Here is a 24782-nt window from a genome sequence, read left to right on the forward strand (position 1 = left end):
AAACCTAAGACTAACCAATACAATGATGAGAAAAAAAAAAAAAAATGGCGGGTCCCTAATGTAAATTTCCTAAGGTTTAGCAAAAATTGGACCCAGTAATTAGATAGAGTTAAAATCTATTGAGTAAAACTGGACATAAATACTCCACTAAGCACTCTTAAGAAATGAATCAGTCACTTTATCTTTTCCTCTATGAACTCAAAGTCTAATGCTCTGAGGAAAATATTTGATATTGATTTACTCTTTCATTCTCTGAAGGCACAGATACCTTTCCTTTTACCCACCACCACTCAGATGCTCAGTTTAAACCACACTTCATGTCAGTGTTTGAGGAGTTATGATTGGATAAAGTTGATGTGAACTAAATCATTCTATCATATTTTTCCCTCAAAATTCCTAACACATTTAACTATATTAATTGGCTCAAGTCATAATATATAATCTATTTTATATTACTTTTATAAAGTGTCTTTTGAATTACAAACTACTTACAGAAAAGAACTGTATATCATTTGCTTTGAGGTTATCACATAATTGATTGTTTTTAGGTGTTTAAAATATTTTAAAAATGAATTATCAATAATAAAGGTTGTGTGATGCAGAAGAAATGATTTTTTTTTAGTAATCAGAATATGTGCAGATAGGTCTCAACAATGTCTCTTATTTTGTTGTTTTTTTCATTATTTTGGACATATACCTTAACTTTGTGCTATGCGTTTTCTCATTTCTAGATGGGTTATAACATCCCCTGTAAACCCCAAGAGTTTCTTAGTAAAACAAATGAGAGAGCGTGTAGAAAGTTCAGACTAGAGATCTAGAATCACATAGTCCTAAGTTTGTACCCTGACTCGGTCACTTAGTGCTACTGGTTGAATGATTTGGGAAATTAAGTATCTGAGCTTCAATTTCTTCTTCTATAAAATGGCAACAATAGCACATGGCTAATAGAGTTGTTGTGATGTCTCTTCCATCTCTTAGCTTAGCTTTCTTACCTCTCTGTGGACTCCATTTTCAACAGTCTTCTGCAATATAGCAGCAATGTCAAGCAAACGTGATAACAACTACACTACAGAAACTGTAATGATGACCACTACCACTCCAGACTGTCAGCTAACATTTTAGGAAAAAGATAACTGCACTTTTCTGACTGTTTGAAGAAAATTCGATAGCATAGATGTCATCAGGCTGGTTTAATTATGCATCTATTCCAGATCCCAACCCTCTTTTTAGGGGAGAGAGTGTTATGATTTGCTACGCAAGGTATAGAAATCGAGATATGATCGGCATCAACTCCAATCAAACAATGGGAACTAATATTGGGGCAACTCAATTTCCCAAAGGTATGTCAAGTTCTGACGGGCTGCAGGATAGAAAGTCTACTAGAGTATTTACTATGAGTACTTCAAAAAATTCATCATTTATTTTCAAAGGTTAAAGTTGCCAAAGTGAACTTATGTCCTTTATTGCCTTGCTTTAGCCTTTAACGTCTTGGAAATTTGTTTCCTGACAGACGTCAAGCAACTTTCCTCTTGACTGATTTTCTACATGCCTTCTCTCTCATCTCTCTAGTCCCCATTTTCTCCTTTCACTATAAGTCCAAAATGTCAAACATGTATTTAAACATATATATGAAAACATTTATTTTAAGTGCTTAATAATATGACCAGGATTCTGATTGTACTGTACCAGAAAATTCAGTCTAATATTAAGAGTTAATTTATCACATTGTTTAACAGCTAAATGCATATTTAATTTATGCTGGTTTGGCTACATTAAGATCATTACTGTAACTTTAGCTTTTTTAACAGTAGCTACTCATGAAAACGAAGACTACTAGATAATGCCTTCAAACCCTGTCTTTCATCTACTCTTCATTTTTCTAAGAACTACAACTCTTATCTCTTTCTCATTACTCAATTATAAGAATAACAAACTGTGTGATATGAAGGTGATTCAATGCCTATGAAAAAACATCTGCATTTTTTGAAAGAGCTTCAAGCTTACTTCTCTAAATGTGGTGTTTACATATCATCCCATTAAATGTTTAGATAATGGGCCCCTTTCTTTGTATTTTCAATTTCTAATTTTCTGGTCAAATAGATGATTTATTGGCTTCTCCCTACTTGATTTTATGAAGTATTCAACTCTGATAACCATCATTTTACTTCTTCCAGTGGTTTGTATAACATTAATTTCCTCAGTGCTTTTCTTACCTTTTCTTCTATGATATGCAAATGCTACCCTTTCACAAAAAAAGGATAGAAGCAAGTACTTCAATTCACACAATACATATTGTTTTATTAATACATATGTCTAACCAGAGGTCAATATTCCTTTCCTTAATCCCAAGATTATCTATTAACACACTCAGTAAACATTTGAGAGGAACAGGGGGCTGATATGAATTTCCGTATACACCAAGCACATACTGGGAGAAGTGATTACTAAATCAAGTCATACCCATTTTTACAAATAAGAGGTTTGTTCACATTCTATCCTGAACAGAAATGGCCTTTGGGGAGTCTAGCTGTACTGGCAGCATTGGGCACTGCAACCGGAAAAATCAGAGTTTCTCCTATGCAGTGAGGAAAAAGATATCAAGCCTCCAATCTTGTCAAGTACATCATCATATGTTTGATTTGGGAGAGAATACGTGAACACATATTTATAAAACTACTGTGAAGAGCTGAATAAAGTTAGTGCCAAAAAAATCAATATACATTAGGTCAAATAAGAAATGGGTCAAATATAAGTTGAATATACCAAGGAAGCCTCCGAGAATATATGGGATTGTGATTGAAATGTTGTTAAATGGGTAGAATTTTGAAAAATGGAACTGGGAAGGGGAGGTAAATAATGGAAGTGAATGGAATGAAAAAAAGATTTACATAATTCTAGAAAACAATAACAGAGTTAATAAGAACACAGAAGGAGAATTCAGAAACTTAGAATTGTTTTCATCTCTTACCGCCATTACAATGACCAATGTTATATATTGTATTATTGTTCAAAATATTTTCTGTCCCTGCCTGGGTGTGACTTATACTTTCCAATCCTGTGGACATCATGCTTGACCATGTGACTTATGGTACAACTCCATCTTGTTGGGTTCAGAGTGGGTCATATGAATTCCTTTGGTCAATGACTTGGGAACATAAGTGAATGAATAACTTCCAAGTTAAAGCTTAAGAGCTAGTTTGTGTTTGCCATGTTTCTCTTATAACTCTTCTAAAAGACCAGCAGGATCTCAGATATAGGCTGTTTTGTCATTCTGATGACACAGAGCAGAGCTGTAGCTGACCAACAGTGGACATAAAATATGAAAATTAAGCTTTTGTGGTTGTAAGCTACAGATTTTGGGGAGTTGTATGCTAGTCTAAGCTGATTGTTAGAAATTTATCAAGGGATTCTTCAAGAAAGAAGTGGTTTGTGAGTGAGATCTTAAGTCATAGATAAGATTTCTACAAAAATAAATTATTAGATAATGTCAATAACATGAGAAAACAGAAATAGCAAAAGCATGCAATAATTTTTACAGTGTAAAAAGTAACAGAGTTTCATAAAAAGTTAGATTTTTTTGTCTCAAAATTCTTAAATTATTTTCATCTATTTATGAATAATTTTTGAGCTAAAAAGTCCTATTTAAAACACAGTGATAAATACTAATAATATTCCTCCTATCCAAACTTTTGATAACCTTTCTTTACTAAAAAAGTAAAGAAACCATTCATTATCAATAATTATTCACAAGTTAATTGGTATAAAATTTGAGGTATATTATTCAAAAGAGTTTGCAAGTGGCTTAGCCAAAGACCAGCCATACACTTGAGAGCAGCAAAGTTTTTAACCAGATGAATAGAACAGAAGATAATTATTTCAGAATGGTTGAGAAGGAAATTAGTCATGGTGTGAATCAGTAAAAGGGATTACTCCAAGTGTTAAAAGAAAATATTATCATGATCTCAGTACTGTGAAGCTTGTGGGTATTTCCAAAAAGTGTTTTATTTTCTTTTAATTATAAAAATAATACATTTCATGGTAAAAATTTAAAGAGGATAATAAGGTGTACACTAAAAAGCAAAATTTCCCCCAAATGCACCATCCCTCTACCACTACACACACAAGCCTTTCACTGCCCAGCCCCCACTCCCCAGTGTAAACACTGTTGTGCTCTGGTCTGGTCCTGAGTCAGGATGAGGCAGCCATAGGGAGAAATTAGCTTTGGAGGCAAAGCTGGCCTTCAGCCTTGAATAGGGTAGTGTGACTGAGAGGAGCCTCAGAAATCAGGGTTATCTGGGACTGAGACCATGTTCCACATAAGTTCCTTTAAAAACTCAAGTTATCAAGCAGAGAGACATTTCTGAGTGGCTGTCAACATACTTTTTTTGATACAGGATTTAAGATAGAATATATCATGTGGATCCTTATATGAGATCATTAGGTAACAAAACTAAAAATGTTTTCAATTATAGTTTCACTAAACATTCATTAAAAGTAGTATATACACATTATATTATCCAGAAAAAATTCCATTTTCAAGAAAAGAATTATCTAAGATTAAAGTCAGGATGGACAATAAACCAAAAGTATCAGGGAAAGTAATTGAAGGCTTAAATTTAAAATGTCTATGAAACCCTTCCTTCTGGAACTCCCCAACCAAAGGCAGCCTCTCTATCTTGAATTCTGTGAGTGTTCTCCATACAGTTTTAACGATATTCATAATGTCTACACAAGATTCTGTATTCTCTAATAAAGTGTTAGCATTTGGATTTCAGATACCATGCCTCATTTGTGTCTTCCTCAGTATAATTAGCACTGAGTTTTACCCATAGAAAATGCTCAATTAATCAACGGACAAAGGATTAATCTCCAAAATATATAAACAGCTCATGCAGCTCAATATTAAAGAAACAACCCAATCCAAAAATGGGCAGAAGACCTAAATAGATATTTCTCCAAAGAAGACATACAGATGGCCAAGAAGCACATGAAAAGATGCTCAACATCACTAGTTATTAGAGAAATGCAAATCAAAACTACAATTCTACAGTTAGAATGGGCATCATCAGAAAATCTACAAACAACAAATGCTGGAGAGGGTGTGGAGAAAAGGGAACCCTCTTGCACTGTTGGTGGGAATGTAAATTGATACAGCCACTATGGAGAACAGTATGGAGGTTCCTTAAAAAACTAAAAATAGAATTACCATATGATCCAGCAATCCCACTACTGGGCATATACCCAGAGAAAACCGTAATTCAAAAAGACACATGCACCCCAATGTTCATTGCAGCACTATTTACAATAGCCAGGTCACGGAAGCAACCTAAATGCCCATCGACAGACGAATGGATAAAGAAGTTGTGGTACATATATACAATGGAATATTATTCAGCCATAAAAAGGAACGAAATTGAGTCATTTGTTGAGACGTGGATGGATCTAGAGACTGTCATATTTACAGAAGTAAGTCAGAAAGAGAAAAACAAATATCGTATATTAATGCATGTATGTGGAACCTAGAAAAATAGTACAGATGAACCGGTTTGCAGGGCAGAAGTTGAGACACAGATGTAGAGAATAAACGTATGGACACCAAGGGGGGAAAACCACTGTGGGGTGGGGATGGTGGTGTGCTGAATTGGGTGATTGGGATTGACATGTATACACTGATGTGTATAAAATTGATGACTGATTAGAACCTGCAGTACAAAAAAACAAACAAACAAACAAAAAAAAACAGCTAATAGTAAACTTTCTTTGGGTTATTTGTATGGAAATATGTTAATATAAATGTTTCAGACATTGCATGAAATTTCTAAAAATCTTACATGCTCTGGTATGATGTTATAAGTCATAATTCTAGTTATTACTTTAAAATGTATATCTCAGAAATAACTAAATTTCCTTGTCAATTGCATTATTATGAACTTTCATCAAATCTTTAACCGTGGTCATTTTTAAGTTTTTTGTCATTTACAGACAGTACTGGGTGTACTCTGATGCTTTTGCAAATATGTTCCTATAAAAGGGTTTCATCTTCAAGGAATTCACAGAAAAGACTGTGACAAGTACAGGTTTCTGGTAACTGACTATACTGCTGAACTGAATGAATAAGCATTTTCAGAACTCTAATGGAAAACTGATGAATTCATAAAAGTGCTAACAAAAGATCAAGATGGAAAAAAAAATTAATTACATGGGACTGAGTGAACTGATGAGGATGATTATAATTTTTGTGACTTTCTGTTTGAATAAAAAAAAAATCCCACAAGGACTCAGAGGCAAAAAATATACAAATTAATTTTCACTGCAAAGTAAAGGAGCTGTTACAGTGGAGGATTACTGGACTGAGTGTCAATATTATGACATAGTATGAGTGTGTTTCGTGTTTGGTAATTGCAATCACTGTTGCTTTTGTTGTGGTCATCCATTTACAATGCTTGGTGTCAGTCTATTTATCTCTTGTAAAAATAAAACATAGGTGCTACAACTAGAGAGATACATTTGATTCAAATTGAAAAAGCAATGAAAAGACCAGAAATATAAATGGGGTCGGGGCAGGATTTGAACGTATGAAGGATCAATGAAGACTCTGAATAGGAAAGTAATACTATTGACATTATTACAGGAGTATTTAAGAAAGGAGAAATACTGGAGAGAGAAACCATACGGCAGCTAGTACAATAATCTAGACTGGCGGCAGTGATGATGGAAAGGAAGAAAATGATATAGAAATTGAGAGAAAAGGTATATAGGACTATTGAGCCTATAAATCCCAGGGATTGTTTTCTTCATACCAAGAGCTTAATACAGTTCTGGGACATAATAGTTTATGAATAAATATTTGCTAACTTAATGTACAGATGATGTAGTTGATGGAAAGCGTAGATAGGAAAAAATAGAAGTGTTATCAGGCTTCCTACCTGGTTACTTAGGAAATAACCCTCCATTAATAAAAATAAAGAAGTGAGAAAAATCAGTCTTAAAATAAGGGGTTAAAGAATCACAAGATTACCTGTGAGGTACCCTTGAAACAATCCATTGGCAATGGTTAACCTCAGGTGAAATGTGGGACCAGAGTTAAAGATAAAGCACATATTGGATGTATAGGTCTGGGACCTTACTCTCAAATCAGGATTCACAAACTACTTGTGTGATCAGGAGAAAGTCATTCAAATTCTCTGGACCTTACTTTCTTCTCCCATAAGGTGAAAGCATTATATTTAGAGGATTTATAAAAGTTCAACCCTACAAAGATAGTAACGAGAAGTGAGGCTTGGTAATTTTTAGGGATTAGTGGAAGGGCATAAACATTTCACTTGGATTATGGATTTTAGGTCATTATCACCTATTACCTTTGAAATACTGAGTGACTAACCCACAGAGAACCATTTTTCAATGGATTTAATCTTTAGACCTTTAGAAGATTTAACAGAATAAGAGTAACCAGGGCTCTATACTAAGAGAGAAATCATTCTTTGAAGTGGTCCCAATGTTCCAGTATTTCAGGATTTGGTGGAAAGTCTACCAACTTAGAATTAATCATTCTAGATTGAAAAGTTGTAATAATTCTATTCTACTGTAAGACAGACAATTCTATTCTACTGTAAGATAGACAACAACTGACAATTTTTGATCGTCTTCTCTAACTTTGCTTCATTTTCCAGGATGCCTTTTCTTAGCTGTGCAAATCTGGAATGCACCTGAATGCAAAATACACATTCTTTTAGGAGAAGTCTGTGTTGTCTAAATTTTCTCTAATACCTATCTGATGAGGCCAGTATTCACTGGACATTATCAACCATGCGGCCTGATTCTTTCCTGGCTTGTAACTGTTACTGTCATGGCATTAAGTCAGAAGAACAGTGTAGATTTTTGCTTGGCACTTTATTTTTGCATATATTAAATTTTATCTGCTATTTTCCTACTACTCAGTAATGTAAAAACTAAAAATCTGTAATTTCTTATACCAGTTTCCCCACCCCCCCAGGAGCTTTATTTTTTTGTTTTTTACTATCTATAAAATATTACTGGCAGCTACAAACTTAATATCTCATCATCTACCATCAGATAAGCAATCAGAGGACCACAGTGTTTATTTTTAAAAGGTTTTTTCAAAACACTTATTATATACTATGTCATTAAACAATATAGTTGCATTCTATACATACAGGGATGTATTAACTCCAGGAGGGAAAAAATACTTCCACTAAACCGGAGAACACAAGTTCAATATACCCAATAACAAGGCATAAATGAAAAGCAAAAATGGAATAAGCCATTTTCAGAATAGCTTAGCTTCATCTAACATCCTCTCAGTACCATTTCCTGAATACCTCTAATCCCATAAATATTCCGAATAAAGTAAAAGGATAAAATGTCTTCAAGACAAATGAAAGATATTAGACTCTAAGCCAAACTATTTTTTCAAGAAAACCTCTGGCAGCAGTTTTGAGTCAATTTGGTGACTTTCCAAGCATGAAAAATATGAAGGAGAGAAACCACATATTACGATGGCAGAAATACCACAATCATCTACACCAGCTTGTATGTGCCCTTTGTGCAATGTAACTTTGCAGCTCCTCTCATCAAGAGGTAGAGTCCACTTCTTCACTCCTAGAATCCAGACTGGCTTGTGGAATGTTTTGAACAACAAGAATGAAGCAGAAGTGATACTGATCTAGCTCTGAGCCAAGATTTCATCATGTTCTTTCTCTTGAAATCTGGATGAACTATCCTGTGAACAAGCCTGGACTTCCCTGTTGGATCAGGTACAAGCCATCCCAGCTGAGAACAACTTGAATAGCCAGCCCTCACCTGATCTGGCAGATAACTGCAGACACCTAGGGAAGCCCAATCACAGCCATAAAAATTGTTAAGCTGACCCTAGAGCAAACTGTCAACTTGCAGTACTACGAGCTAAATATATGGTTATTGCTTTAGGCCATCAAAATTTGGGGTGGTTGTCACATAGTAGAAGTTGACTGATAGAGTCATAATGCGACTATCTGGAGTTACATTATAACCTCATTTCAACTTTCATAGAATCTGTCTAAACATGGGTAAAACTATTGTCCTTGAATAACAGCTATGTTGATAAATCCTAATTTTTAAAAAGTATAACAGAATTCAGAGCTTTCAATAATTTCTGAATTATTGAACTTGGATATTTTCTTAGGTAAAGTAATAAAAAACTTGTTAAAAGACCCCTATAATTGTCAGTTGTATAAACATTGTCTCTGCAGTAAAGTATTACATTCTCTCTTTTTCTTCTGGCTGTGGAGATAGTCACAGTTTGAAGCCATGTCAGTCAGCAGATTTCTTACCTTTCCCCTTTCACTTCTTTTCTCTGTTCAGTATATTTTGGAGAATTCATGAGTTGTTACATTGTTTCCCTAGTGTTTCAGTTTATAATCTTTATTTACATGAATCAGTTCCTAAGCAGATCCAAATCTTTTGCTGGAACACAGTTATTTCTGGAAAGATCATTACATTCAATTACTCTGCATTTATATATGACATTTGAAAGACCTGAGGATGACTTTTCAATAGACTTCCATGCAGCAGTTAAACACCATAATGTAGTAAATAGCATGGAATATTCCAGGGGACAGAAAATAAGTCAAAATGTTTAAGTATCCCACATACTTCTCAGATTCTTATCCAGTTGGTCTGACTGGTCATTATCAGTTTGGTAAAACTTCCTAAACAACTCATTAAAATTTTAAAAGCTATCCAAATTATAAACTTCAAACAGCAGAATCCAAATGTCATTTATGCATAATTCAAAAGAACTTTGCGGAAAACAATCTTTGGATCTCACTTGCTCTCTAATCCACCTCTTGAATTTCGACATAAGAATGCAATGCCAATGCAATTCAAATCAATTCACTCATGGTTGATGTCAAAATTTCCTACAAAAGGATAGTATGGCAGAAGCAAAACCCTGTGAATTTAACCAAGGGGGAAACTGTAAAAGGTGAGAATTGTTTTCTGTAAGCAATGTGCACAATTTTTACATTATCTGGTGGTTGCTGACATTATAGGTATAATCAAATTCTTACTAAACTTAAGAATTGTCTTAACGGGTTTAAAATAAATTATCTGTTCAAAACTGATGCTGTTCACTATTAAAATCTAGTATGATTTTTAAATTATAATTGACTTCTAAGATGAGTAAAAGTTTTGAGCTGTCATTGACCCCAAAATAACTGGAAAAAGAAAATCATCTTAGGTCAGCATTAATCTCTCTCTACTTCTCTCATTGATATATTGAGCATTAGTTGCTATACAAGTTCAAGCAACACTGATCACAGGATTGAGATGAATACTTTATTCATGTGTAGCCAATGTATTGTCACATAATAAACTTAACATAGGAATAAAATATATCCTTGTGATATCATCAAAATGACTTTTTGCTTGGCAAAACAGAGTTACCATTAAGACAGATTACGAATATAAACAAGGTGTAGTTGAATTCTTTGGAATTATGGACTATATTCCATATGAATCCAAAATGGATTTGTTATGGTTAATGTTACCTCAACGAAAACAAAATGAATGAATAATTACCCTCCACTTATTTTAAAGTATTACCTTCAGTATATCATTCACTTGAGTTACTTTCAATTCACAGCAATGTGAAGAGCTTAGTTTAAACAAAGGACAGGAAATTCAGAGTCAAAGCTGCAAGTACTTTGGAGTGTTGGTCTCATAGCACATATGGTAAAAACTATCTGTAGTATGAATTCACATATGGTAGGTCTTTGAATGGGTTTCATTTCCCCGAGGAAAGGGAGGTTTCCTGTGAGATAAAAGGAAGAAGCTCCTATATTATACTTATTTGAAAAATGGTTATGTGTGAAATTTAAATGCATAATGTGTACCATATACTTCTAAAGATTCTTGTTAACCAATGGCATGCAAGCATGAACAGAAGTTAACAATATTTTATAACCTCAGCTGTCAGTTCATCAAAATGTGCTGGAAAAAGCAGAAAAGTATTCATGACTCAGCATAGTCTGTCACCACCACGTGAAAAACAACCAGGACTCATAGAGAAAAGCAAGTACATGTTATTTAATTTTCATTAGTTCAATGGACTTGGGATATTTTCTAGCCTACAAATTTATTGGGGAATACAAGCTTGTGAAGTTTTGAGGAAGACTCAAAAATATCGTTATAGTTTAGATATTTAATTATTTTAAAATATATATAATATTGAAAAATATATAATATCAAATGTTATGCATTACTTTCAGTATTTTCAGTTATTTTAATATTTATTGAGTTTACATATGAACATTTTGGAAAAATGTGTAAAGTTATAAAATATGGGCTTAGCACAATGTAATATATACACAAAATATTTTAGAAGAAAGATATGTTACTGGATAATAAACATAGTAATTTGTAAAAGACCATTATGCAATCAGAACAATATTTATATCTGTCAAAAACATTACTAGAGTTTGAGGAAATCTAGTTTAAATACCAATAAAGAAGTGAACCAGAGATCAAAATATTCAAATGTCAGGGAGTTAGTATAATTTTCCATGATACATCACAATCATACAATTAAATGGGAAAAAAACTGACTTTTGAAATAAGAAACATCAATTTATTAACTATTCATAATGTGTATCTAGCTCTGTAAATTAGCATAAGCTTAAAGACTTACCGGGGAAAAAAATGGACTAGGTCTAAAAGGAATTGAGCTCTAGGCAATTAAAAATGTTATTGACGGGGCTTCCCTGGTGGCGCAGTGGTTGAGAATCTGCCTGCCAATGCAGGGGACACGGGTTCAAGCCCTGGTCTGGGAAGATCCCACATGCTGCGGAGCAACTGGGCCCGTGAGCCACAATTACTGAGCCTGCGCGTCTGGAGCCTGTGCTCCGCAACAAGAAAGGCCGCGATAATGAGAGGCCCGCGCACCGCGATGAAGAGCGGCCCCCACTTGCCGCAACTAGAGAAAGCCCTCGCACAGAAACGAAGACCCAACACAGCCATAAATAAATAAATAAATAAATAAAAATTAAAAAAAAAAAAATGTTATTGACAATAAAACACAAAGTTCAGAACACGGGTAATTAATTTGTTAAGGTTATTAGTGATATTTCTAATTAGATACAACAAAATATTTGTCAAAGGCTATATATAAATTAAAAGACCAGTAAAATGTTGATGAATTTTATATTCTATTTTCAGGTTCAACCAAATTAGATAATAACAGAGAATTGGCAGTCTCTAAGTAACTACAGATTGTAGTTTGTGGTCACAAATATATTGTGAGAGTCTGAGAATTAATAAACTATTGTCAGTAAAATTAATTTGATGGCAAAATGAAATTCTCAGATAACACCTAATGAATCATTAAATCTTACATCTGAAAAGATCTTAGCTATAGTCTCAGCCCAATTTCTTCAATATGTAGATGCAGAGAGTGTGGCCCGGAGAAGCTGAGAAACATATTCAAAGCCATAAACTAGTATGTGGCAGAGCTGGATCCAGAGCTGTTTTCCACTGTACCAAGAGTCATTTTCTATTAAACTTTACCATTATGTTACTTCAGTTTTCCCAATCACATGAATGGTGGGTAAATTAATCCCTTTTATCATTCATTCAACAAACATTTACTGCCCAGTATATTCCAGACACTGTGCAAGGTATAAGATAGAATGATGAGCAAAACAAATACAGCAACTGCCCATGTGCATCTGCATTTTAATGAATGTTACTTCATCTTAATGCCCAGACTAGCTTATACTAGTCTGAAAGAAAAGAAAGAAAATAGATAAAGAAGAATTGACATACAAATAGGCTACCACATTACTCTAGGAATATGGGTGAGAGTAAGGATGTGTGTATGTGTCTGTGTGACTGTGAGCCTGTGTGTGTAAAGAGAAGGATACGTCAACACTACTGAAGTTACCAGGTTCTTCTAGAAGGTAATGTATTGTGTATGATCACTATAACAAGGGCTCTTTGGCAGAGGTATATTCAGCTTAGGTTGGGTGCCAATCTTGGCTGTGTCATTGCCAAGTTCTGCCAGACACAGCATTCCTTGCTCTTAGGAACAAAACCTAGGCAAGATTTTAGTTTTCCCTTCAGAATCAACAAGTCCCCCAGTGCTATCCATGCAATGGACTACCTGACAAAATTCCCTATTTTTCTCATATCCAACAAAACAAAACCAAAACAAAAAATAACCTCACTTTTTCAACAGAAAATACTAAAACAAAGGCTTCAGAAATCCATTAGAATAGAATATTTGCTTTAAAATGGTTTTTGTAAAAATTTGGGTTATTTGGTATAATTTCTGGTATTGTTTTTTGCTATCTATTTTGATGAAATAAAACAAATGTTCACTCTCCACTTGAGTTGATATATATATTTCTGCAGAAAATATTTGTTATATTTTCCTTTGTACTAACTATGACCCACTATAAGTATCTTTAGACCAAAAGGGAGTAAATTTGAGTTTTAATCCACTTTCTTGTGGCCAGAATAGTAAGGTGCATTACCTTACGGGTAACTATAAGTTCTTCCTTTCAGAATCAGTATTCCTTGCTATAGCCAAATTTGTTAGGAGATTGTTATCAATGGTTATAATGACCAAAATTAACTGACCAACTTTCCTGGGACAGGTTCACTTGGAAAGGGTAAGTGTTGAAAACTGAAAATAATTTGACCCAAACAAAGTATTTTGTATGTGGTTAATGAAAACCAGCCTCATACGGTTTACACAATATAGTTATCACACAAGTCAAGAAATTATATCATATTTACACTTCGTAAAAAAATGAAAGAAAACATCCTTACTAGTTTACATTTTTACATTGCTTCTCATGCTGGAGACATTTATTTGCATGTGCTATCACGGAATGGCATAAATACACTCAGTGCATTTATTTGACTGATTGCTCATCACACATTCAAATAAACATGTAGGACATGATCTCAGATTCAGATAAACACACTGCATTTATTTAGTGTCTTCACATTCATATTGGGTTGAACATTCAAATGTATTTAAATCAGTCTCAGAAGTGACTCACTGATGCATTGTTGAAAGGTGAACATGATGTTTGCTAATACTTGTCTGTTAGTCTTGCAACCTGCAAATTTACCCAAGGCTGTTATAAACGGAAAGGACCAAATCTACATTAGAAATATATTTGGGAAGAATGTGCCATAAGATATCTCAGTGGGACTATGTTTGAAATACGGTGTACTGCGGAGCAACAGATCAGTTATTTCCAAAGAACCTAAAATCAATTTTTCAAAAAAAAATCTCTCGGAGGATGCAAACTAAGTATTATGAGTCAGGTCTTGTAAATGCACATACTTCCTCAAGACATACCTAACAAGCTTAGGTAACAGTTTATTGATGCTCTCGCCGACCTCACTTAACTCATGAGCCTCCTGACTAAATGAACACCTCCCACAGCACCCCCCCGACACAGACAAAAAGAGTATGAATGAGTGAGCCACAAAATAAAACAACTAAAAGAAAAAGTGTCATGACAGGTTTGATTTGTTACCTTAGCTTTTAATATCTTTGGAAATTTTCAAACAGGTTTCAATAACCAGAGATAATTACGATAGATATTGAGTTGCATATAGATTTCGGATAATAAAAATTTTACTTGGTATCCTAATATATTGAGGAGGATATATATATATATACACACACACACACATACACACATATATACACACACATACATGTATATATATATATATATATATATATATATATATATGCTACGTACTCTTATTCTAAATAATTTCTATTAAAATGCAATAATCAGGATTAACTTCCATTTTCTATGTAGATTTTTTCTTGACTCTAATTAATGCGGTTTGTGCATGGTAATTTTGTAAGGACTGTCCAATTGAAGGGTATGGCCAAATGGGTCTCTAAATGTCATAGCTTCCAGTGGGGAATGCTCTGCCTTCTTAGAAGATGGTATCAAACCACAGTGCGACAAATGTAATTCTCACAACCTCTCCTCTTACTCCTCAGGGAAAGATAAAATTTTCCCTTTAGGTTCTACAGATGTCAAGCATCGGCATTTAACCACTTGAAGGATAAGGGAGGGATCTGAAATCCTATCCACTTGAAGGATAAAGGAAGGATCTGAAATTTCACTAGCCAAGGTTGGCAAGAAGCCCCATATGGATAAATTTTTTTCATGACACCATGTTCCTCTCCAAAGTTATACAAGTATATTAGGGATTTCAAGTGTTTCTTAGGCGATCACCCAGTTTTGTTCTTGGGAATTAATCTTCTGGTACTTTGGCTTTCTCTGAAGCATTCTCATGGCCCAGTCTCTGCTCAGGCTAGTAACTTTATGATAATGGATGACACCAGAGGAAGCTGTAACCCCTGTCCCCAGGTCAGGAACAGCAGATTCCTGCTTAGTTGGTTAGCTCATTGGTTGTTGGCACTCTTGTCCTCACGCTCCAGCTGAGGAAACACTTTTTCCCAGTTCCCACTATTTGGATCATATATATCTAGTACCATTGGGAAAAAAATAGTCCTCCTTCATCGAAGATAATAAACTGTAATCCCTCTCTATGAACGTGAACCAAAATAGCTGTTAACTTTCAACACGTTCTTTTTCCTCTGGGGCCTGTGGATCCTGGGGAGAAAAAATATGGCTGAGACTCCCTTTAAGTGGAGTTGCCAGATTTAGCAAATAATAATACAAATGTCTAGCTAAATTTGAATTTCAGATAAGCAAAGATTGATTTTTTAGTATAAGTATATCCCATGCAATATTTTGTAAATAGTTTTACTAAAAAATGATTTGTTACTGATCTGAAATTCAAATTCAAATATAACTGGGTACTCTGTAGTTTATCTGGAAATTCTTCCCTCCGTGAAAAAGGAGAAGAAAATTACTTTTCTAATTACTTGTTGACAAGTCTGCAGGAGAGAGGGAGCCCACGCGAGCAAGCGCAATTAAGGTTTCAACTACTCATCTTGTCACAATGATGATGGCATCGATTGTGTAGTTTGTCTCACTTTCTTTAGTTTTGATGATTGCAAATACAATTTTACTCCAGGTTACCAATGTGCTAAGTAGAATATTTACTCCCAAGTTGATTTTCTTCCTTAAATTCAAAATGGCAGCAAATGAAAATAACAAAGCACTGTGTATATCATTGTGGTGAAGTCAAACAAAAAAGAGCAAGTCATGAGCTTGGAGCATGTGGAAGACATTATAAGCCCCCTTAAAAGTATTTTCCTTAGCCATGATCAAAATTAGTGGAGAGACTCAGGTTGTGATAATACCTGAGGAGAAGTCTTAAAAGAGTTTTGTTGACATAGTGGCATAAATACCTTGGTACTTCAAGATACCTCTCTATCTTTCACTCCTATTCAGCAATGATCCAGAAGAAACAGTCAAGAATATTTATATTACTGTAATTACAGTTGAATCATAAACACAGTACTAAGCTGATAAAGCAAGGTCTTACTTAAGTTAAATAGTTTTGTTATAAAATGCAGGCTTTCTCTGAATGATTACAGAGAAGAGTATAGCAGCTCTAGAAGATGTTTCACTTTTAATTGAAGTTTTAAAATTTAATCTCTCAGAAATATGGCCACTGATTGCAAATTCTAAGTAGGAAGCATATAATTTTCATTTGAGATACAGCGTATGTATTTTAAAGAAGAGAATCTTCACATTTATGGCACAAATGATCTCAATAGATTTCTGTTATTTAATCACTGTTATATTTGTGTGTTCATATTAGCCATAAAATTTTATGATTTCTAGGTTTCACTAACTTGGACAAACTGCTCAAAATAAAGGGTGGGTATTAAAATTCAGATTCAAGCATAGAAAGACCTTTATATTTTTACACAACATTATTTGCCCATGAGTTGACATTGACAGCCCTTAAAGTGTGTATTTATCTTTTTTTGGAAACTCATACTTGTTTACCATAGAGTTAATAGTGTAGATAGTTGACATTCAGAGCAGGCACTGTCTGTTCTGTTTCTCACCCAACATTTATTCCCAAACTCCTTCCTCTTTGCCAATGGATAGTTGCCAATGATAGAGGTTGTAAAGCTAATAACTAAATTTCTAAAACTCCCTTGCAGCTAGGGATAGGGCTGTGACATATCTGACAAAAGTAAATAGATACATATACATGAACAACAGCAACAACAATAACAACGTGTGTGAGTGTGTGTGTGTGTGTGTGTGTGTGTGTGTGTGTGTGTGTGTGTGTGTGTATGCAAGTCAGCCAGGAGATTCTGAGAAATCTGACAGAAAGCAAGGGTATGCTGATACTGCTTACCTCCTTTTTTTTGCTCTGAATGTGAATATCATTCCTGGAAATGCAAACTGGCATCTGTTCACTGACTACGCGGAGGCACTGGATCTTTCTAAGCCACTGAGTCACGTTTTTGAGACCTGAGGACAAAAGCATTCCTAGGTGATACATACATTACTTATTCATTTTTATATTTATAAAGTATGATAATATATAATCTGTACTATATATTTTACAGCATTCTTGATCTTACTCTTCTCAGGTTAACTACCGCTGAGATGGAAACTGATGGTATTATGGTTTTAGGTCTTATATTTAAGTCTTTAATCGATTTTGAGTTTATTTTTGTACATGGTGTGAGAAAGTATTCCTCGATGAAAACATAGGCAGTATGCTTTTTTTACATCCGTCTTAGCAATATTTTTTTGGATATGTCTCCTCAGGAAAGGGAAACAACAGCAAAAATAAACAAATGGGACTACATTGAACTAAAAAGCTTTTGCACAGCAAAGGAAACTATTAAAACAAAAAGGCTGCCTACTGAATGGGAGAAGACATTTGCAAATGATATATCTGGTAAGGGGTTGATATCTAAAATACATAAAGAATGCATACAACTCAACATCAAAAAAACAATCCAATTAAAAATTGGGCAGAAGACCTGAACAGACATTTTTCCAAAGAAGATACACAGATGGCTAACAGACACATAAAAAGATGCTCAAGTCACTAATCATTAGGGAAATGCAAACCAAAACCAGAATGAGATATCACCTCACACTTGTCAGAAGGACTACTATCAGAAAACCAACAAGTAACAAGTGTTGACAAGGATGTAGAGAAAATGGAACCCTTGTGCACTGTTGGAGCAAATGAAAATTGGTACAGCTACTATGGAAAACAGTACGGAGGTTACTCAAAAATTAAAAATAGAACTACTGTCCGATCCAGTAATTCCACTTCTGGGTATTTTTCCCAAGGGAAAAAGAATGCTAATTTGAAAAGATGGGAGGGGGTGGAGGGGGTGAGTGAAATAGGTGAGGGAGATTAAGAGGTACAGACTTCCACTTACAAAATAAATGAGTCACAGCGATGAAGTATATGTATAGTGTGGGGAATATAGTCAATAATAATGTAATATCTCTATATGGTGACAGAGGTGGTCAAAAGGTACAAACTTCCAGTTATAAGATAAATTAATACTGGGGATATAATATACAACATGATTAATACAATGAACACTGTTCTGTGTTGTATATGAAAGTTGTCAAGAGAGTAAATCCCAAGAGTTCTCATCACAAGGAAAAAATAATTTTTCTTTTTCTTTTATTTTGTATCTATATGAGATGATAGATGTTCACTCAATTTATTGTGGTAATCATTTCATGTGGTATGTAAGTCATCTCATTATGCTGTACACCTTAAGCTTATAAAGTGCTCTATTATATTATATTGAGATGAATTATAGCTCAGTGAAACTGGAAGGAAAAAAACTGATGGTATTCCGATATATCAAACTACATTTTTTATCTTATACTCTTAATTGCATCTCATTTGTTCCTCAGTGCCCCTGAGACCAACAGTTTCCTCCACTTCCTCTCAGAAGTCCTACCCCTCATGCCTCACTTCCTACCTAGTCAGGCCCTTTCTCCTTTGCTTCCTTTTCTTCCTTCCTTTATGCAATCATAATTCCCCAGTCTTAAATTAATTATATAATCCGCCTTTCTTCATTTACAAGAAAAACTTTAAAACCACAAACTGTGCATATTAAGTGTTGCATATATTTTAGTTTTTAATCTCTAAAATTTGATTAATTAATAGTTGCTCTGTAGTGGGAATACTGAGCCAGAGTCAAAGCTGTAATATGTCTGTGTGCTGAGATTCTAATTGCTGAGGGCTGGGGGGAGCCAACACTGGAGGGATGTTGCCTGGACACTTGACAGCAGTGGCTGCTCCTGAACCTGGGACTCCTCATCCCAAGAACTCTGCACTTAAATTCTCAGACCACATACCTGAAAGGGAAGAAACATTGTAAAGGATGTGTGATGGGCTCTGCAGGTGCACTGGGGAGCAAAAACCAGGTTGAAGTTTGATTACAGAAAAATACATATGGCTCATCTTTCAAACACTTCTACTGAAATTCGTGATTTTAGCTCATTCTCAGAACTGATGTTAGGTTTTTAGATAGAGGAGGCTCAAATCAAGCTGAACACGTCAGAGTTTTATGTGCAGAGAGAAGCAACAGAAGAGTAGAGCATGCCTATTTGTGGTGGACTGAAAACAACTATTCAGATGTTTTATTTCATGGTAACTCTTAAAAGAGGGTAGACTGAGCAGGGGGCATAAAACTGATGGATATGGGAGCAGGTAAGGATGTGGAAGCACATGGAGGAATTTTGGGAGAGTCATGAGCAGCAGCTCTTTAGAGAGCGTCCCTGAGTCATTTCAAGTGTTAACTAAGTGCTATTAGTTTCAAACACGTAAAAAAAAAAAAAAAAACCCTGGACAAGAGAAAAAGTGTCTGGAGTTTGGGATTCCAAAGACTATGGTACTAGTGGTAGAGCAATAGATGTCTTTCTGTAATTGTTACTATGATCCATCTACTGGGTCTGGGAAAGAGAAACGCAATATATCATATTTATTGTGCCTCAATAAACAAGGTAATCATTCTTTACACATTAATTCGTGCAATCCTTACAATAATCTTATGATACAGGAATTATCTTTATTCCCATTTTACTGATATAGAAACCAAAACTCAAAATGACTTAGAACTTCGACCTCGCACAGGCAAATTAGTTTTCTCTGTTTGTTACTCACATCTATCTGATATATCCAAGATTTCTATTAAATCAGTTTCGGGAGCTTGGGTGATATGACTCACCCACATCTTTTTTCAGATTTTGTGCTTTGATTCTTCATTTTTTTCCTGCAATATACCTCCATATTATTGTCTGAGAAGCAGGCATAAAATGATGTGTTACTTTTGTCTTTCATCTCAAAACAATATAAATTAATTATAACCATGAAATATCTAAGCAGCTGAAACATTCATTTAAGTCTGGCCATACTTATATATTCTTATTTGCTGCCATAACTGAGCTGTGGATATAAAAGAATGTTTTCTATAGAACCCAAATCTTTTAATGTGTTACTACTAAGTCCTTTAAAGTATTTATCATTTCCTTCATTTTCACTCACATTTTTCTCTAAGATGCTTTTTACAATCACTAAAACTGATCATCAAAATTTACTATTCAAACTTCAAATATCTTGCACATTCCTTTAGATTCCTTTTACCTTGCAGAAAAACAGACTACCACCTAGACCTGTCCAGAATATATAAAGTGAAAGGAAATGGAATGTAAGTACAGTTGTGTTAGTTACCAGGCAAAGCTGCTTATGCAATGGTATTTCAAAAATGAGAACCAAATTGTTCACAACTCAGTTTCCTTCAAATATAACTTTCTAAAAACCACAGAGTACTTTGATGTTAAAAGCTGTTTTTTTTGTTTCCAGCATAGGCATAAATAAATATAAGAATGATTAATGATACTTTTTTTAGTTATTATATGTGAAGATTCCAAAGCAAGAAAGCACTGAATTTCTGATAAGCACTGAATTACAATATCTCCTCTATTTTCTTTAACGTGGAAAACTGAATAAAAGTTACATATAATCCAAACATTCTAAACATTTGAACTAAAACTAAAGTAACATTGTTATTTTAGATCAGTGCGTTTGAAGTGAAATGAATCTAGTTAATCATGTTTGGGCTGTTTTTCTATAACTACACATTTCTACCATTTTATCTTATATTTCTGCCTCTTCATCACCTCATTCCTACTTTGTATCAGAAATGACCAGAATAACTTCTCTGCGTGACCAGAGCCTAAATGATATTAGAGCAGATGTCTCATGTCAAGGAATATTTTCTTGTGTGTGTGTGTGTTCATTTTTATTTTATTCTTGCTGTATATTACAAGACGAAAAAAATGGGTCAAGGTAGATTTGGTCAAAGTGAAAATTAGTAATTAAAATATAAATTACCTATTTCTTGAACTGTCAAATCTAAATCTTTTAATTATGAGGATAAGATTGCTTTTTAAAAGGAAGCTGGACCCCAACATATAATGTAAAGTATCTAAGAAATGTAAATTTCTAAGAACTATGGAAAGAAACTAAAGAAAACTTCCTATCAATACTAACATTTACCAGTGGCCAGAAGGGTTTGGAGTTTATTGCAATTTGACACCATTTCATTTGTTTTCTTTTATTTTTATGCTAAGCAACTTTCATTAATTTTGAAGTTAACAAACTAAAGACAATGTTATAGGATCATGTACGTTCTGATAATTTTTTCTCCTACATTTGTGCCATAGAAAGATTTCTCCCTCTTACTGTCTCACCTAAGACGAAGACCTTTAATAAGCCTGTGCATTTACTGCAAACACACTTCTCACTACCTCATTTGTAATAGTTCAGAGATTTCAACACTGCTGAACACTCTGCTGCTTAAATTGGGGAGCTGAGCCACCTGGCTGAACGATAAATTGGGGGGGATTTTGGAATACATAATTTGGGATTTCCACGCCTCTGTAATTCACACACACACACACACACACACACACAACGATTCTTTAAATCCTTGATGAAAAGCTGACTTTTAAAATTATCCAGGGAAAGGCTTCAGGCAGTAAAACTCAGATTCAGAAACTAAAGAGTGGATTCCATTTATAATATTTATGTATGCTAGAGTAAGGAGTTCTCTACAGTATTGTGAACACAATAGTTTAAAGTACATAAGGTTATCGAGCTTCCCTGGTGGCACAGTGGTTAAGAATCTGCCTGCCAATGCAGGGGATGTGGGCTCAAGCCCTGGTCCACGAAGATCCCACATGTCGCGGAGCAACTAAGCCCATGTGCCACAACTACTGAGGCAACGCTCTAGAGCCCGCAAGCCACAACTACTGAAGCCCACGCGCCTACAGCCCGTGCTCCGCAACAAGAGAAGCCACCACAATGAGCAGCCCGCGCACGGCAACGAAGAGTAGCCGCTGCTCACGTCAACTAGAGAAAGTCTGCACACAGCAACGAAGACCCAACGCAGCCAAAAATAAATAAATAAAGTAAATAAAGTTACTAAAAAATAAATAAATAAAGTACATAAGGTTATTTATAAAATATCTTAAGGTAAGATCAAATGTAACTTGGCTTCTATAATGGCTCTGCTTAGCTTGTGGAAATAAATGTGTTCTGCTTTAATTTACAGGAATGTGCAATGCACATCTGCTTTTAATTTCAAGGATGTGTGGTGCATGTTCTGCCAGAGTACGAAACTGTCTTGAAAATATCTGTATAAATGAAATCGAGAACACAGCTTAGTAACTATTAAAACACTCCAAATTGCATGATACCTTGACCTTAGCATCAGTAACTTCCATGGTGCTTTCTCTTTGCATGTATTGACTTACTTGATCCTCACACAACCCTATAAGGTAGCAACTCTTGCTATTATTTTACAGATGAGGAAACAGAGACCCTGAGAAGTTAAACTTACTCAAGCTCACAGAGCTAGTAAGCAGCACAGCTGGGATTTGAACCTCAGTAAATCTGGCTCTTAAGTCTTTCCTATTAACCACTAAGCCATAGCTCACATTAAAACCATGATTTCTAGCAATCGTGTCTTCTTCAAAAGATCCAGGGATAGATGTTTCTAGAACCTGCAGTATTCCCAACAATACTAATGAATGACCCTGAACTCAAGATGTGCCAACTTTGCGGTGTACAAATAATCAGGAAAGCTACTTTATCATGCCATTTCTCTTGAAGCTGTTTCTCAGAATTGTTTCTTGAAAGGATGAAATCATACTATTGCTACTATTATCAACAACACAATGGAAGCTTCCTGGAGAAAATGTTAGATTCTGCTGTAAGGGGGTGGTGTATAACTTTCTTAGGAAGGATATGATATGTTTGACGTAAGCAGTATTATTATTCCAATTCACAATATAAGAAAACTGAGATAAGTGGAGTAGGATATTTTGTCTAAGCGTCAGTGAAGGCCAGTATATAATGTTGAGATTTTCAACTAATAATCCTTGCCCTCGAAATTTAACAGAAGGTTTGATAGACCCAGGAAATTTATCATAATTTAATAAAACTCTAATAATAAGCTAAACATAGAATAACCTTTGGGAAATTTTCAGGAAGTGGCATACAGGCTCAATACATCAGATTTCTAAGAAGTTGGTAAGAACCAGGAAGTGAAACTTCCTTCTAACTTTGTTCTATCAGAGTTCCTAGTATTCAACCCCACAGATTGCAATGTGTGAGTCACCTGTCCTCAAAATAAGGCAAGGGGTTTAATTCTTTCTGCTCTACTGGATTCTACTACGTTTTTTTGAAAAAGCATTTGCTTAAATAAATTTAAGTCATGTTCAAAAATGGCAGTCTTCTGAGGTACTGAGGATGAACTTCATAGTATGAAGTAGCTATTGATAGTGATTCCTCAAAATGGCTTGAGTGCTCCAAATTCCATCTCACAGCCATCTCTGGCCACCATAGTCCTTGCCAGTTATTTGTAGAATACAGATTGCCAGGTAGTATCATTTCTGATAGTGATTTTGCATTTACCTTAGTTGAATTTGAGAAATTTGTAGGTAGTAACCTTATCAAGGTTGCCATGAATACACGTGATCACTCTCAAGCAAACTAAAAAAGAAATGGTGCAGAGTAATAAGTGTGCCCTAAAGCAGATTTTTATGAAAGACTGGCCAAAGAGCTTTGCCAGGATTCTCATGTGTCTTAAATTCTTGGAGTCAGTGCTGTGAAAACTACTAATGGATTGCTGTCTCAATATTTGCTCTAGTCGTCTCCATTCGGGTTTTTAAGGGTTCCTACAGGACAAATGAGAAAGCAGACTTCTCAGTGCAAAAGAAGTAAAGTGCCATTGCCACAGTAATTACCCTGCAGCAATCCTCCTAAAGTTACAGGACAGGAGTGGAATCAATAGAAGTGTATGCTAGCACTGGCAGCCACTATCTCCTCCTCCTCCTCTTCTTCTTCCCCCTTTGGCTTCTTCTTCTCGCTGTCGTCATCATCATCATCATTATTGTCTTTGTTTTATTATACCTCCTAAGGAAATGAGAACTAAACACAAAAAGAGCAATAATCTTCTCTGGTCCCTGTATCTGCTAAAGAGGAATCACTTGCTATTTCTCCACTCATTGGTGTAATACAAAGAGAACTCTGGAAACACATCTTTCCACACTTCTCCAAACAAGAGTTGGGGCCCTCAATAGCCTGCCAGTGGGTACACTCTTTACACAATGATGAAAGGGCTCAAACACTCTAACAGATACCAGCCTTCGTAAAGGAATGACTTTCATAGCATTTAGAAACCTTTACAGCAATTTGATATTTCTGTGACATCCAAGTACAGGAACATTTTTCTAGTAATTCATTTTTGTTATATCTTA

This window comes from Balaenoptera physalus (genome assembly GCF_965194825.1).
Source record: "Balaenoptera physalus genome assembly, chromosome: 3".
Lineage (NCBI taxonomy): Eukaryota > Metazoa > Chordata > Mammalia > Artiodactyla > Balaenopteridae > Balaenoptera > Balaenoptera physalus.